General features: G+C 35.6%; 1 protein-coding gene across 1 annotated transcript in view; it reads right to left on the bottom strand.

The window, feature by feature from the left end:
• Window positions 1-14,451, bottom strand: part of LOC113177471 (WD repeat and FYVE domain-containing protein 3) — a 238,746-nt gene that overhangs the window by 208,766 nt on the left and 15,529 nt on the right. The window contains exon 2 of the mRNA XM_077803562.1: window positions 850-940. The gene's annotated coding sequence lies outside the window, so the exon portion shown is untranslated. The remainder of the gene's footprint in view (window positions 1-849; window positions 941-14,451) is intronic.

Raw genomic sequence — 14,451 nt, 5'->3', positions numbered from 1 at the left:
CGCAATCCACCATTAGGAGCTACAACACATTTCTCAGCTGCAGAGGCATGCAGCTTACACAGACCTCAACTGCCAGCAGGAGTGGAGAAACTCTGGTTTCACTCTGAAGTGCCTTACAATGTCATTTATCTCTTAAACTAGTCACTCAATTACAGTACAACAGATTGATGTTCAAAGCCTGCGCTTCAAAATCAATTACAGGTGGTCCCTGACTTAGGATAGTTTGACTTATGATTTTTTGACTTTAGCAATACACATTCACTGAAACCTTACTTCAAATTTTGAACTTTGACCCTTTCCACAATTGTTGATATGCAATATGCTACTCTCTCTTGATGCCACAGCTCCCAGTTAGCCACCATTACAAGAGTAAACAACTGATATTCTACACTGTACTGTGCCAAGCTATGAAATTCAGTAGGTCAGGTGTTTTCAAGACAGTTGCAACTTAGGACATTTTCAAATTACAATGGGTTAATCTATCATAACTTGAGAAGTACCTCTAGATTTTTCCAGGAAAAAGATATAGGAAATGATGCTTTAAAATCACGATTTTGTCCTTCAGGTATCTACAACAAAAGTGATAATGATTTCAAATCAGAATTGAAACTGATGATAATATATTCTAACATACCCTTTTTGTGCAGAAAATTAAAAGCCATCAAAGGAAAAGTGGCTTTCCCTAGTTTACCTACCCATTAGTGCTAAAGAATGATTGAAAGCCAGGTCTTTTGAATCATGGTTCAGTCAACTTGGTACCACTCAACAATTCAGTAAAGACAATCCTGATACTGTCCCTGGCTCCCTTTTCAACAGACTTAAAAAAAAAAAAAAAATCCTAAATCTCACCTGATTCTCTGTTCTGGGCTGGCATGAACCCACGGAGAAATAAGAATGACAGGCACTTTCTTCCTGAAGCAGATGTGGAGAACAACTATACCTGTAATAAAGGAAAGATAAAGAAAACTCAGTTTACACTTAGAATATAAACTGACTCAGTACCATGTGTCATTCACTTTTAAATGATTCTATCTCCTTTCCTTGCCTTACTTTAATGATGGAACCCATAAGAACACTTTAAAATAAGTAAAATCTGCTCTTAAAAATCCATGAAAATTATAAAGTGATTTGAAGTTGGTCTCTACAGACCATCTGATTCAACTTCTTCCTTTTACTTGTGGGGAAAGCGAGATCTTGAGAAGTTGTGCAAAGAATTAATGACAACATGGACACTCATTGACAGAACTTGATTCTGAATCCAATTCTACCACTTCCAATCCAGAACTCATTTGTACATGATAGATCATATTGACTCCTTTTTAGAAAGAGAAAAAAAAATCATGTTATTTGTCTAAGTGCATTTATCAAGCATCTGCAAATAAATGAAATATAGAGTTAACCTGATTGGTTCTAAATTAAAATCAGAAAAATCATCTCCTCAAAGGTCACATTCCAGCCTTAAGTTATTTACCTTGCCTAATAAAATACATCTAAATGTTTCTTTTATTTATGATTTAACCTTCCAACATGAAAACACTAACACATACATCATCAAATCTAGGTTCTAGTCTTTCTTAACTTTGATCTCAACAAGTTTCATGGTCTTAGTCAATTATTTCTTTGGTCTCAATGCTCCTTTATTCAAAAATGAGGAGCCTGAACTAATTCTCAGGGTCCTTCTAACTCTAAAATGTTTATTTTTAATAATATTCTACGTTTCTAATCAAATATTTGGGTTTTTTTGTCATGTAGCTCTACATTTTCATCTCTTTAATCATATTATAATAGTTCAGGCAAAATTAGCTAATTATCATTCAAATACCTATCCAAAGATAATCTAGTTTTGATGTCTGTCTCACTTTTTGGGTGTTTTTCATTTTATAGGAATCTAGCTAGAGGTGGGGGTGGTATTCTTTAAAAGTCTACCTCTTGAATAGATTCTAAGAAAAATCCCAAATTATTTTCCCCAAAACACTGTTTAGATTACACATCTAACAAGTTTTTCTCGTGTGACTTATCAAATGGCAGACACAGAGAAGAACGGCTTTAAAACAAGATACCTTCAGTAAAATACAGAATGCTGTTAGAAATTCAAGCAGCAGTGGAAGAACACGAAGTCGTAAAATATCTCCAAAATTTTGACTTCTGAGTATGGCTTTGTTCATTCTTAAACATACTGATTGCTCCATACAATAATTATTTGCAGCACAATAAAATTCAAAGAAACATATAAAATGAAAATCTAGGTGCCTGTTACCCAACTCAAGAACTGAATGTGAATTACTGGCTTTGTTCTACTGATTGGTTCCTTCTTGATTCCATGCCCATCACTCTCATCTCCCCTACCCTCTGAAATGTCTACCCTATATTTAGTGTGTATCATTATTTTTTAAAAAGTGTAACACATATTTATATATCCCAATAACTATTTTGCTTATTTGCAATTCTGTAAAAATGATATAAAAAAGCTCCTGTCTTCTAGGATTTGACATTTCCATTCAATGATGTTCCCAAGATTCACGCATGTTGTTACATGTAGTTTACTGTCACTTCAAAGTAATACAATATCATTAATGTGCCACATTTTAATTATTCATTCTCTTGTCAAGAGCTTGCTTTTGTTTTGTTTTCTGTTTTAGACATTTTTGTTACCAAAGTTCAGATACTTGTCTCCTGTTCCACATGTCCAAAATTTCTCTTAAGTAGGAGTTAAGGATTTCATGTATGTTCAATTTTTCAGAATGATACTGATTTTTATTTCCCTCAAAATGTTTAGCAATTTATAATCCCACCAGCAACAAGTAGCTGATGTTCATCCACATTCTTTCCAATATTAATGTGAATTTCTTAATTTTAAGATATAAAATGATATATAATTATGGCCTTAATTTGTACTTTCCTATTAATTATGAGCATTTCTTCATATTTATTGTCTAAATCATGCTTCTCCGATGAAACACCTATTCATATCTTTTGCTCATTTTCCTCTTGAGTTGCTTGCCCTTTGCTTATTGTTTCATAGAAATTTTATAAGTATTTTAGATATTGATTATCTGATTTTACCCGTTTTGAATTATTTGGTACAGAAAAATGTTGAGATAAAGAAGCAGAAACAGAAATGTGAAAAGCCAAACAATTAGAAATAGCAAGTTAGAGTAGCCATGTTTTTCTCAACACATTTTTTTAATATAATGCAATCTACAGCTATCTTAAGGTACCAGAAATATAAAATATTATATAATCAATCCAGCTTTATAATCTTTCATTTTAATATAGATTCAGACAAAAGCAAAGGCTATGAAACTACTTCAGTGCATTCTAATTGCAGTATGCCATATAATTTCAAACAAATTTTACAAAGGTCATAATTTAGACAGAGTGCTCCCATTTTGACCCTGGCATTTTACATCATACTTTTTTTGAATAAGTCAGTTACACTGTCAAAAGGGTGAGTTTAGCTATGTATGCAAATATGTATGAGAACTGAATTTCAAAACTAGATTTTAGAAATTAGAACGGAAACTTGGAGTCTAGACTTGGCTATAAATTTAACTATACCTCTTTGGTCCAGTTATGTCTTGAGTTAATTTTTTTATACTTAACATGGGAATTGTGTTGGGTAAATTTTAAGGAATATACTCTTGAGTCTGAAGATCAAATAGGAAAAAAAATAATTTTCCAGGTAGTCTTGAAAGACTTTTAATCTCTTTCCAAGTTATACAAAGTAGACAAATGTATGCCAAGGTCATTGTACTGTCATGTGTAACTAAGTAAACAAATAAAAAAATAAATTTTTTTTAAAAGCACCAAAAAAAAAGTAGACAAACTAAACAATAACCAAACGCTAACTTTCTGAAAGAAAATTTTAATTCATAGTTTTATAGCCTTCCTATTGCTTCCCAAGACTTTTGGCAAATCATCTGATGAAAAGCATCAGGAAGAAATCAAAAGTCAAAACCTGAATATTCTACAAGCTTACCTTGATTCCTATGTAAGTAATCAAAAGAGAACTTCCAGAATCTCTCCTGATACCTACCCACCTACGTGACTCTTTACCCTCCTACTCTGCTTCCCTTTCAGCGGTCACATCAAAGTTTAACTCTCTCACTTGGCTATAGATGTTATAGCCCTACTCCTATGCAAGGACATTGCTCTAGTTAAGTCCCACTTTTCCCTCCTACAGCATCAGCTTCCCCCTTCAGATAAAGCAAAACCAATGGCAAATACATCTCCAACAAACAAAAACATTTTAACCCCAAACATCCCTCTAGATGGTCAATGATTTTCATGTCCTTTATGGCAAACATCACAAATACATATTTCCTGCCTTCAAGTATACTTGCATTCAAACTGAGCATGCTCCAATGAGACTTTTACTCCACACAGCACCACTGAAACTTGACCAACAACATACAGATCATTAAACCCAAAGGCCACTTAGTTCTCACCTCTCTAGACCTATGGGCAGTATTGATGTCATTCACCATGTCCAATACCTTTTCCTTCCCTGGCTCTCAGGTTCTCCTCGTTTCATCCAGTTATCACTGGCAACTCCTTCTCAACTTTCTTTGTTCCTCCTCCTCTTCTCCTTGACACCCAAAGTACAAGTTCTTACCCCTTCCCCCTAACCCACCAGCTAATACCATTGACTAGCTATCAAATATATCCAGAATTGCACCACTTCTCACCACCTACACAGAACTAGCCATAATCTGTATCATCGCTTACTCCGGTTTTGATCATAGTGGAGTAACTGACCTTCCAACTTCTACTCTTCCCTTTTTGCAGTCCCTTCTCATCAAAGCAGCTAGAGTTATCCTGACATCCTTACATAAATCATATAATACAACATCTGCTCCCCTCATTTCCCAATGCCTTCTCATTTCAATCAGAGTAAAAGCCATTTTTTTTTAAGGTCATAAAAGAACCTACATAATTTGGCCCCCATTGCTTCTGACCTCATTTCAAAATGACCTCGTTATTCTTTTTACAGGCCAGGCACACCACTGCCTTAGGGTCTTTATACTTCTATTCTTTCTGCCTACATGTTTGTCTATGCATTTATGACTTCTGCATGCATCACTATACTGCTTCATATGGTTGTTTCCTTATGGTTCCTCAAATGTCTCCTAGGCAAAGTCTTTACAATCCCCTCTACTTAAAATTGATTTAAATTGCAACAAGTCTGCCCCCAGTGTACCCTAACCCACTTGTGATTTCTCTCCAATGTTACCAAATGACATTAATTTATTTTACTTTTGCTGTTTATCTGTCCTCCCATGAAAATATAAAATCCATGAGACGAAGATCTTTGCTTTGTTTGGTACTACATTTTCAATGCTTGAAAAAGGTCTAGTGTACAACAGGCATTCAATAAATTTTAATGAACAAAAGAATAATTACTTCCTTAGAGGAAAAAAACAAACCAGAAATCTCTTGAGTTTATAAAACAAGACAATCTAAATAATCAGGGGACAATAATTGGATTTTGGAAGTAAAAATAATCATTCTAAACTTTCTTCAAAAGATAAGTGGTAAAAGACTACAGTTGACATTGCAGATAATACTTAACAAAAACTAAATATAATCAATAAAGTAACCAGTTCTCAAAAACCTGAGGTTTTAAATTCTGACCATTCGCAGAATGACTTCTTTATTTTCCACTAACTGCTGATATATTCAACAAAGGGTGGCTTGTAGAGACATGACACCAACACAGAGGAAAATATTATAAAAATGTTCATTCCAAACTGGTTCCAAAGAAACAGGCTCTTTTTAAACAAGGAAAGTCTAAAATTAAAGGACAGATATTTTTAAATGTTTTGAATAGTTTGCTTGGAAGTAATTTAAGCCTTAGAAAAAAGTTGCAAATACTATATACGAACACAAAATACCCACAGATTGGCCTGTTGTTAAAGTTATTCCCTTTGCTTTATCATGTGTGTTCACAGGGTCTCTCCACTGTCTTGCCATTCACACACACATACACACCTACATTTTTTCCCCTGAACCAACTGAAGATAAACTATATACATCATAGTCCTTTCCTTCTATGTGCATTTCCTTAAGAGATACTCTCATATAAATAAAGCACAGATATCAACTTCAGCAAATTTAACATTGTTATATTTTTTTCTACTCTGTGGCCTGCATTCCAATTTCTCAACTGTCCCAATAATATCCTCTACAACATTTTCCTCCATTTAATATAAGATCCAGTCCAGGGTCAGGCATTGTAGTTTATGGTTCTCTTTCCTAAGCCTCCTTTAATTTGGAATACTTCCACAGCCTTCATCTTTTATGACATTAACTTATTTGAAGAACAAAGGCTTCCCAGCACCTTGTTTTTAAAGTAGAACACTCTGATTTTTTATTTGTATGATGTTTTCTCCTGACTAGATTTAGATTATGCAGTCTTGGCCATAATACAACACAGATGATGAGGAGGTGTCCTCATAAAGTGTCATATCAGAAGTCACATTGTGACCCTCTACCCATATTGTCGGATCTCACTAGTGCATAATCACTATTTTATGCCTTGTAAATAATACAGAATCTGTGGGGAGATACTTTATAACTGTGGAAATACATTTCTGATCCATGTCTCCCATGGATTGTCAGAATTCTTGTCCTCCCTAGTTTTTATTATGCTAGCTACAAAATGATGACTTTCCAACTGTACAACTTAGACTTCCTTATAAGCAAGAGCCCTTCATTCTCCTCTACTTACTTATTTTCAGTTTATTATAATTGTGGATTAATTCCTATTTTAATAGCTCACAGTTAATTATTATATTTATTTGATGATCAAATTTTCCTATTTAGAATAGTGGAAATATAAACAAGCTTCTTATGACATGCTCACATCATTTAAAAAACATCTTGTTTTCTAGCATTAAAAAAATAATAATTTTGGTTCACCTAATAAATATCCTGCCCTAGCCTGGAATCAGCTATTTCTGAGAACGCTGGTCCCAACTTTGAGTTGGGAATGATAATAGAGATCAAGACTTAGGAATTAGGCATGCTCCATGCTTCTTAGACTTTTCATTGGACAAAGCTAGAAAATATATATATATATACATACATAAGACAAATGTGTATATATGTTATAGATATATATGCTGTTTTTAAAAATGAATTCACATGGATACTTTCCATTCCAATTCATCCCCACTGGACTTATTTTTTACTTATATTTCCATCTCATATTTGTATGTCCCTCCTTCCTCACTCTTTAAAATTGATATTACTAACATATTTAATGAAGGAAGACTGAATGTTTTTGGTCTTTAACATTATACTTAGGAAGCCCTAGCCAGTGTGATAAGGTAAGAAAAAGAAACAAAAGACACACACTGGAATGGAAGAAATGAAAAATAATACTCTCTCTATTCTAGACAACAATGTCCATATAGAAAATCCCAAGGATTCTATCCTCCCAAAACCCATAAAAACTACTACAGTTAATAAGGGTACATAGGTAAATAGACTGCCTGACCATTTCTAATAGCACCCCCAAAAAAAAGTAATGCATAGGGAGAAACCTAACAAATTATGTGCAAGATTTGTATTTTGAAAATGACTAGGGCTAGTGAGGTAACTCAGTAGTAGAACTCCTGTCAGTCTAACATGTACAAGGACCTGAGTTTGATCCCTAGCACTAGAAACAAACAAATAAGGGGAGGAAAAAAAGAAACAAAGGAAAAGATTACCCTCCAAACTACAAAATACTAAAGAAATTGAGATGATCTAAGTAATGGAGAGATATTCCATGTTCATAGATTAATAGACAATAAATATATTGTTTATCACTATATTTACCTATAAATTCAATGTAACTTAATTAAAATCACAGCAGACTTTTATTTTTTGTAAATTGAAAGAAGGCTTCTACAATTTACATAGAAAAGCAAGAAAACTAGAAAAGCCAAGAAAATTTTGAAACCAAAATTGGAGGACTCAATATTAACCTAATTCAAGACTAAATTAATCACAACAGTGGGGTATTAATATAAGAATAGTTCAATGGAAAAGAACAGAGATTCTAGAAATCAATAAACATATATACAGTCAATTGATTTTTGACAATAATGATCAAGTAACTTAATGAGGAAGGGAAAAACTATTCACCAAAAAGTACTAGAACAATTGGATATCCACATGCAAAATAAATTCAAGGAACATAAAAGACACAACATATGCAAAATTTAACTCAAAAAGGATCATATATATAAAACTTTTAGAAGTTTAGAGCAAAGTCATTATAATCTTGGGTTAGGCAAAGAAGTCTCTGAGGACATTAAAAAGGTCAAATCATAAAGAAATTACCAAAGTGGACTTCACCAAAATTGATTACTGCTCTTCAAAGACACTGTTATAAAAATGAGAAGAAACCACAAACTGGGACAAATTATTTGTAAAACACATACCAGAATGGTATTCAAATATACAACAAACTCTCATAACTCAATAAAATGAGCAAACTAAATTTAAAAAGATGTCAAGACACAGACAGCAAACAAGCACATAAAAGGATGCTCAATATTCATTATTTGTGAAAAGCAAATCTAAAACATTTATATAATGCTGCTGTAGATGTCAGTCTTTCCATGGATATCTGCTTTCACTTCTCTTGGGTATACACCTAGGGATGGAATTTATAGTTCATAAGGAATGTTTAAATTTGCAAACAATGTAGCACTTTTTGCTAAAGAGGCTTTACCATTCCACTAGCACTGTATTAGAAGAAACTTCAGTTTTACACATTCTTAACAAACTTAATATTGTTAGATTTCATTTTTGCTGTTTTAGGGAATATGTTGTGGTATCAACCCTATGGTTTTAATTTGCTTTTCTCCCATGAATAGTGATCCTGAATATCTTTCTATGTAACTGTATCTTTCTATGTAGTAGGTATTGGTCATTCATATGTCTTTGGTGAAATGTCTATTTAAATCATTTGTCCATTTTTTGACAGAGTTCTTTTTCTCATTATTGGATGATGAGAATTCTTTATACATTTTGGTTCAAATCTTTTGTCAGATATGTTTTGCAAATATTTTTTCAATCAATAGCTAGCTTTTTCATTTTTTTCAAATGGCAAATGTTCATCTTGAGAAAATTTATTGAGCTTAACTCAAGCTTATTATTTGTCAGGGTTTTTTGGCATATATATTATATATAATATATATAATATATATGGGTGGATGAATATATATATAATATATATATATGGGTGGATGAATTTATTTTTCAAAAAGATAACAAGGCTGGGGATGTACCTCAGTGAAGTGCTTGCTTAGCATGTGTGAGAACTGCAGCAGCCACTTTCTCCCCAGTACAACAACAAAAACAACAAAAGATAATAGACTGCTCTTTAGAAAGTGATAAAATCAGCACCTACCAGTAAACAGCTTGAAGATGATGAAATGTGATCCACACTTACTAAAACTGGATTTTGGAAAATAAGTCCTTATATTCCTAGTTACAATCCCCTCAGAGTATTGTATCCCTATCAGGTGACCAGTTGTGAAACCTAAAATTAACAGGGGAGAATAACAATGTTGAAGGCCTTCCTCCTTCAATTTCTTATTGCCATTTGACCTCTAAGCTATAGACATTTAAGATTAGAATATACTACAACTTTTGTTTTTTATAGAGCAAGTTTTAAATGGAAACTTCATGTTGATAGCAAAAAAAAAAAAATCAAATTACATGGAAAAACTAATTCATGCAATGACTTTCAATAAGCATCCATTAGTGAAATATATACACTAAACAAAAAATAAAAGTACACTACATATCCTTTTGTTGGCAGCACAACACAGGTTTATATAAGACTTTATCAGTATTAATTATCCTCAAATTCTTTCTCCTAACTTTAAGAAGCAAAATCTATAGGCTGGCATTTTTCATAGTTATGAAAATGCACTCTTAAAACACATTCTTTCAAGTAAAACAATAAAAGCTACTCTCTATTACAATACCAATTCTTCCCCTAACTCAGTGAGTCAAAGATGATCTGTTAAGTTTAGAGTATTTAAACGTAAACAGACATTTTCTGTGCTTAAATGAATATGCATGTGTATTACATTCACATGTACACATGTACACACAAACACAGGATATATGCCATATACCATTCTATAAAAACTAAAATTTTTAAGTGAGCTCCTTTCTGAGGAAGTACAAAATACTAAATCAAAAAGTCAAAGATTTGACTCAACTAAGATAGTAAGTTAAAAATGTATTCATTGGACATGGCTAAAAATCTTGCTTAAGTCTTGGGAACTTAGAAAATAAATTACTCTGGACAAATCTCTAGGACTAGCTCCACCCTGAATCAGGACTCTCTCCTATTTCCAGCCAAACTATGCATGTAGAAGCCACCCAGCATCTGGTGCATCACAGCCATGGCACACTGGTACGAGCCCTGACCCCAGCTATTAAGGTCTGGGGATGTACAATATGGAAATAGCAGCTGAAGCAGAGCAAGGTGTACCAGTGGCAACTGCAGAAGTGGCAGGAGCAGAAGCAGCAGCAGCAGCTGCTGCAGACGGCCACATAAAGGAGCTGTAGGCTTCATGGAAGAGGTTATTCAAGAGGGTTACCTCAACCACAAGGGCACTGTGAACCAGGGAGGTACCCTATACCATGAGGCTGGTGGCAGTAACCAGCAGCCTATGCAGCAGCAGCAGCCTGGACAGGAACAACAGCCCTGGCAGCCTGCTACAGTTCTACAGCCCGGAGCAGCCTTCCACAAATAAATCCAATACAAGTTCTCAAAACAACAGTCGCAGGAACTAGAAAGCGTTTTCTTTCTTTTTTATTTATATGCAGTGCTGAGAATTGAACCCAGTGCCTCCACATGATAGGCAGGCGCTCTACCACTGAGCCACAACCCCAGGCCTGGAAAGTGTTTTTCAAGTAACTCAATACCTGTTGGAAGCCATCCATGCAATACAGGAGGATTTTCTCTCAGCATGAAGCCAGAGAGATTTAGGTTTGGCCTTGGGAACTGTCCTGGCTCTCCCAGGCAACAGATTGCCCAGGGCACATGACCTTTATCTCCACTCTGCAAGGGAGATCCCTCATAGTAGTTCCAGAGATGGGCATAACGATAGGAACTGAACAGCCCACCTTTAACCTTTTTTGGTGAAGAACATTCTATGGAAGGCCTTTGAAGTTTCCGGGTAGAAGCAGGCTCCATTTTGCCAAAGTCTTAGCAGTTGAGTCTGATCAGCTTACCTGTCCTGCCCACTTTTGAAACTACTTTCTGTGTTCTGTGGGGTTTTTGTTTGTTTTTGTTGTTGTTGTTGTTGTTTGTTTTGCCGTTCTATTTTTCTTAGCCAGCCTATTTCACCATAGGGAATCCCACTTCCACCACCTGTGAGGGATGCAGGCAAGAAATACCCTGATGTGGGGTCTGGGGATGTGGCTTAAGCGGTAGCGCGCTCGCCTAACATGCGTGGGGTGCTGGGTTCGATCCTCAACACCACATAAAAATAAAATAGAGATATTGTGTCCACTTAAAACTACAAAATAAATATTAAAAAAAAAGAAAGAAATACCCTGATGTGACCACAAGAAAGGGACTTACAGGATGCATCAATGTGAATGAAACTAAAGCACAGGTTTAGTTTAACAACAAGAGAGTCAAACATAGGAAACATCAGAGGAAATTAATGCTTAGAGATGAGTCTACCTGTTGCAACTGACACATGAGCCACTGTTGATCCCAGGACACACTTATCTCCTCAGCAAGTGCATTAACAAATAAATAAGTGAATTATCAAAAAAAAAAAAAAAAGAAAGAAAAGAAAAGAAAAGTTACGCTCTAGTAGACAGAAGTGGCTGGGAAGCCTGCAGTCCTCCTCTCTCCTGCACCATGATCACTGACCTTGAAAAGATCTGGAGGATAATAGGGAGATTCAGGGAATGTACCTCTCATAACAAGGCCACAAACCCCCAAAATTCCTGTCCCATGTGTATTTTTAAGAGAATTCTGCCCCTGCCAAGGCAAACATAGTCTGGAGGAAAAGGATGACCTACATTACAAAACAGGTCATACTTCTACACCAGTCTGTCTAGTCGTTACTCCACAGGTTCATGGAAACTACCAGATGGAAGGAGCAACAGTTATGCAAGGGCTTAACTGCATTAACTTATTAAGACAGGCCTCACTACTTCTACTGCTGAGAAACCTTTGCTTGATGCCACCATTCAGACTGCCTCTGATCAGGCAAATTACATCAAGCCCTTCACATTACAGCAACAGTGATGGTTAGTCCCCAGTATAACAAACACCAATTCTGAATTTGACTATGCCAATACCACTATTTAAGATGAGTGAATGCTTGAAATAAATCACAGGGCCTCTGATCCAAGAATTTACTTTAAATGGTGAGGGGTAGATAACCATCTACCATCAGGAGTCTTATCAGACAGACTCTTGTCCAGACACAAATGTCCCCAAAGTGGGAGATAAAGCCTTCTGGAAGCCTGACATACATGCTTCTGCCCCAGCTAACCCCTGAAACTAGGGTACTGTCCTGCAGTACATCAACCAGGCTATGTTTCCCACTTCTAAAACACACTGAATGTGGGATCTAAGTGGTGATGGTGCTGGTGGCATCTTTTATCTGCTCTCAAAGTTTTGATTCTTTCCCCAAGAACTTTGAAATCTGTTGATCTAGTTTTATTCAGTACACAAGGAAGAAATACAGCAGGAGACAAAACTATTTCTACTGAAAGCTGAGTTTTTCATGCTGTTTGGTTTTCTCATGACAGAAGAAAAACAACAAAAATAGAAGATATAAAGTTGGATGGATAGTGCAGGAGTCATAATTCCATACAGCTAGAACTACCAAGGCTAAGACCCTTTCAGGAATGAAGGGCTGAGTCAGCTTGCTAGAGGCAGAGAGCCCTTATAAGCCAAGATATTAGCCGAAAGCAACAGAAATACAAAATCTGAAGTAAAACAGGTTAGGGCTTTGTACACAGATGCAAAACTAGGACTGCAGCCAGTTTCTTTCCTAACTAATCAATGGGGTATAATAAGTAATCCTGTGTTTCCCATTTGATACATTTTCCTTTAATTTCTTCTTCCTTTCCCCTAGTCATGTTTATGGCGAGTTGGCAGGAGTTAAATTTAGGCTGTAAAATATCAATGGAACCAGAGACAACATATTACCCAGTCAGCAGAGCTATGGAAATGCCTCTCCATGAGGAACCTCAGCTTACATTTGGTTTTTCTTCTACTAAGAACACTGCATCAAAAAAGAGAAAAGCAAGGTCACCTTTGTTTTCATATAAGTAGGAAGGGGGTGAGCATAAAGGAGACAAAACAAAAGGAGTGCTTAAGCTTCCAAAAGATGAGATGTTCTAGACACCTCTTAGGAGGGCTGCCAAGCTTTTGATTTCCTCTTCTTTGGGAATGGCCCCCAACACAGAGAATTAAAGTTGTGGGGCTATGACCATATTCATAACTCTGCATTCCCTTGCTGTGGTAGAGACAGGTATCTGATCTGAACAGGGTTAATCTATTCTTTCTCTGCTAGAATATAAAAAATTTGAAAAGGTAAGGCAGAAAGGTCAAATCTTTAGAGTGAAGCCACCTGAATGGCAGTAGTCTAGGTATAGAAGGTATAAAATCTGCTAATGAGGTCCTTGAAGCAACTATGACTCTGTTTGTTCAAGCTCCATACATTCAATTCACCACACAGTTCCCAGTATGGGTCCATAAAAGCCTTTTCCTCTCCTCAAACCAGCAAGTGTCCACTGACTGCAACCAAAAATTTGCTAATATGACTTCTTCTAAGAAGTAAATGAAAGGTGTGGAAGGCTCTCATTTTAATGTCAAAGTATCATAACCATGTATTTATCTTGCTTCCTCTTACCCAACTAAGAAACTAAACAGTGTTATTTTGCCTTCAGAATTGTGACATTAAAACTCTCATGCCTAGCATGCTTTTTCGTATCCTCCTATTGTGCAAGAAAGCACATTTACACCAAAGCTTAAGTCTGTTCATTTCAGCAGCAGTTCCCTGTTAAAGACGCTACTGTGAGGCATCAGCAGTTCTCAGCATCTCGTGATGCCACATCAGTGCCAATAAAGCAGACTAAATGATTACTGATTAACAATGGCAGTGATTTTTTCCCCTTAAAAGATACTTTATGTAAATAATGTCAAACCCAGCCTTTTCTGACTTCCATGTGCTTCTACTTCTCCTATCACTTAAATCAAAGATCACTGATATGGACTTAGGACAGTTTCAGCCCCTACCTTCAATTCTAGATAAAGTCGTCATCAACATTACCCAGTATCTACACTCCCAATTAGATGACTAGGGTTTTTAAAAGCCTATTCTGATACCCACTCTGTTCTACTCCTACCTCTTCTACTCTCTTAACCCTGTTTATAGCTCTTACGTTAACTAAGCTTCTGTT

This window comes from Urocitellus parryii, chromosome 10, assembly GCF_045843805.1.
Source record: "Urocitellus parryii isolate mUroPar1 chromosome 10, mUroPar1.hap1, whole genome shotgun sequence".
Lineage (NCBI taxonomy): Eukaryota > Metazoa > Chordata > Mammalia > Rodentia > Sciuridae > Urocitellus > Urocitellus parryii.
The sequence above is the reverse complement of the archived record's forward strand: the minus strand, read 5'-3'. Positions and strand labels throughout refer to the sequence as shown.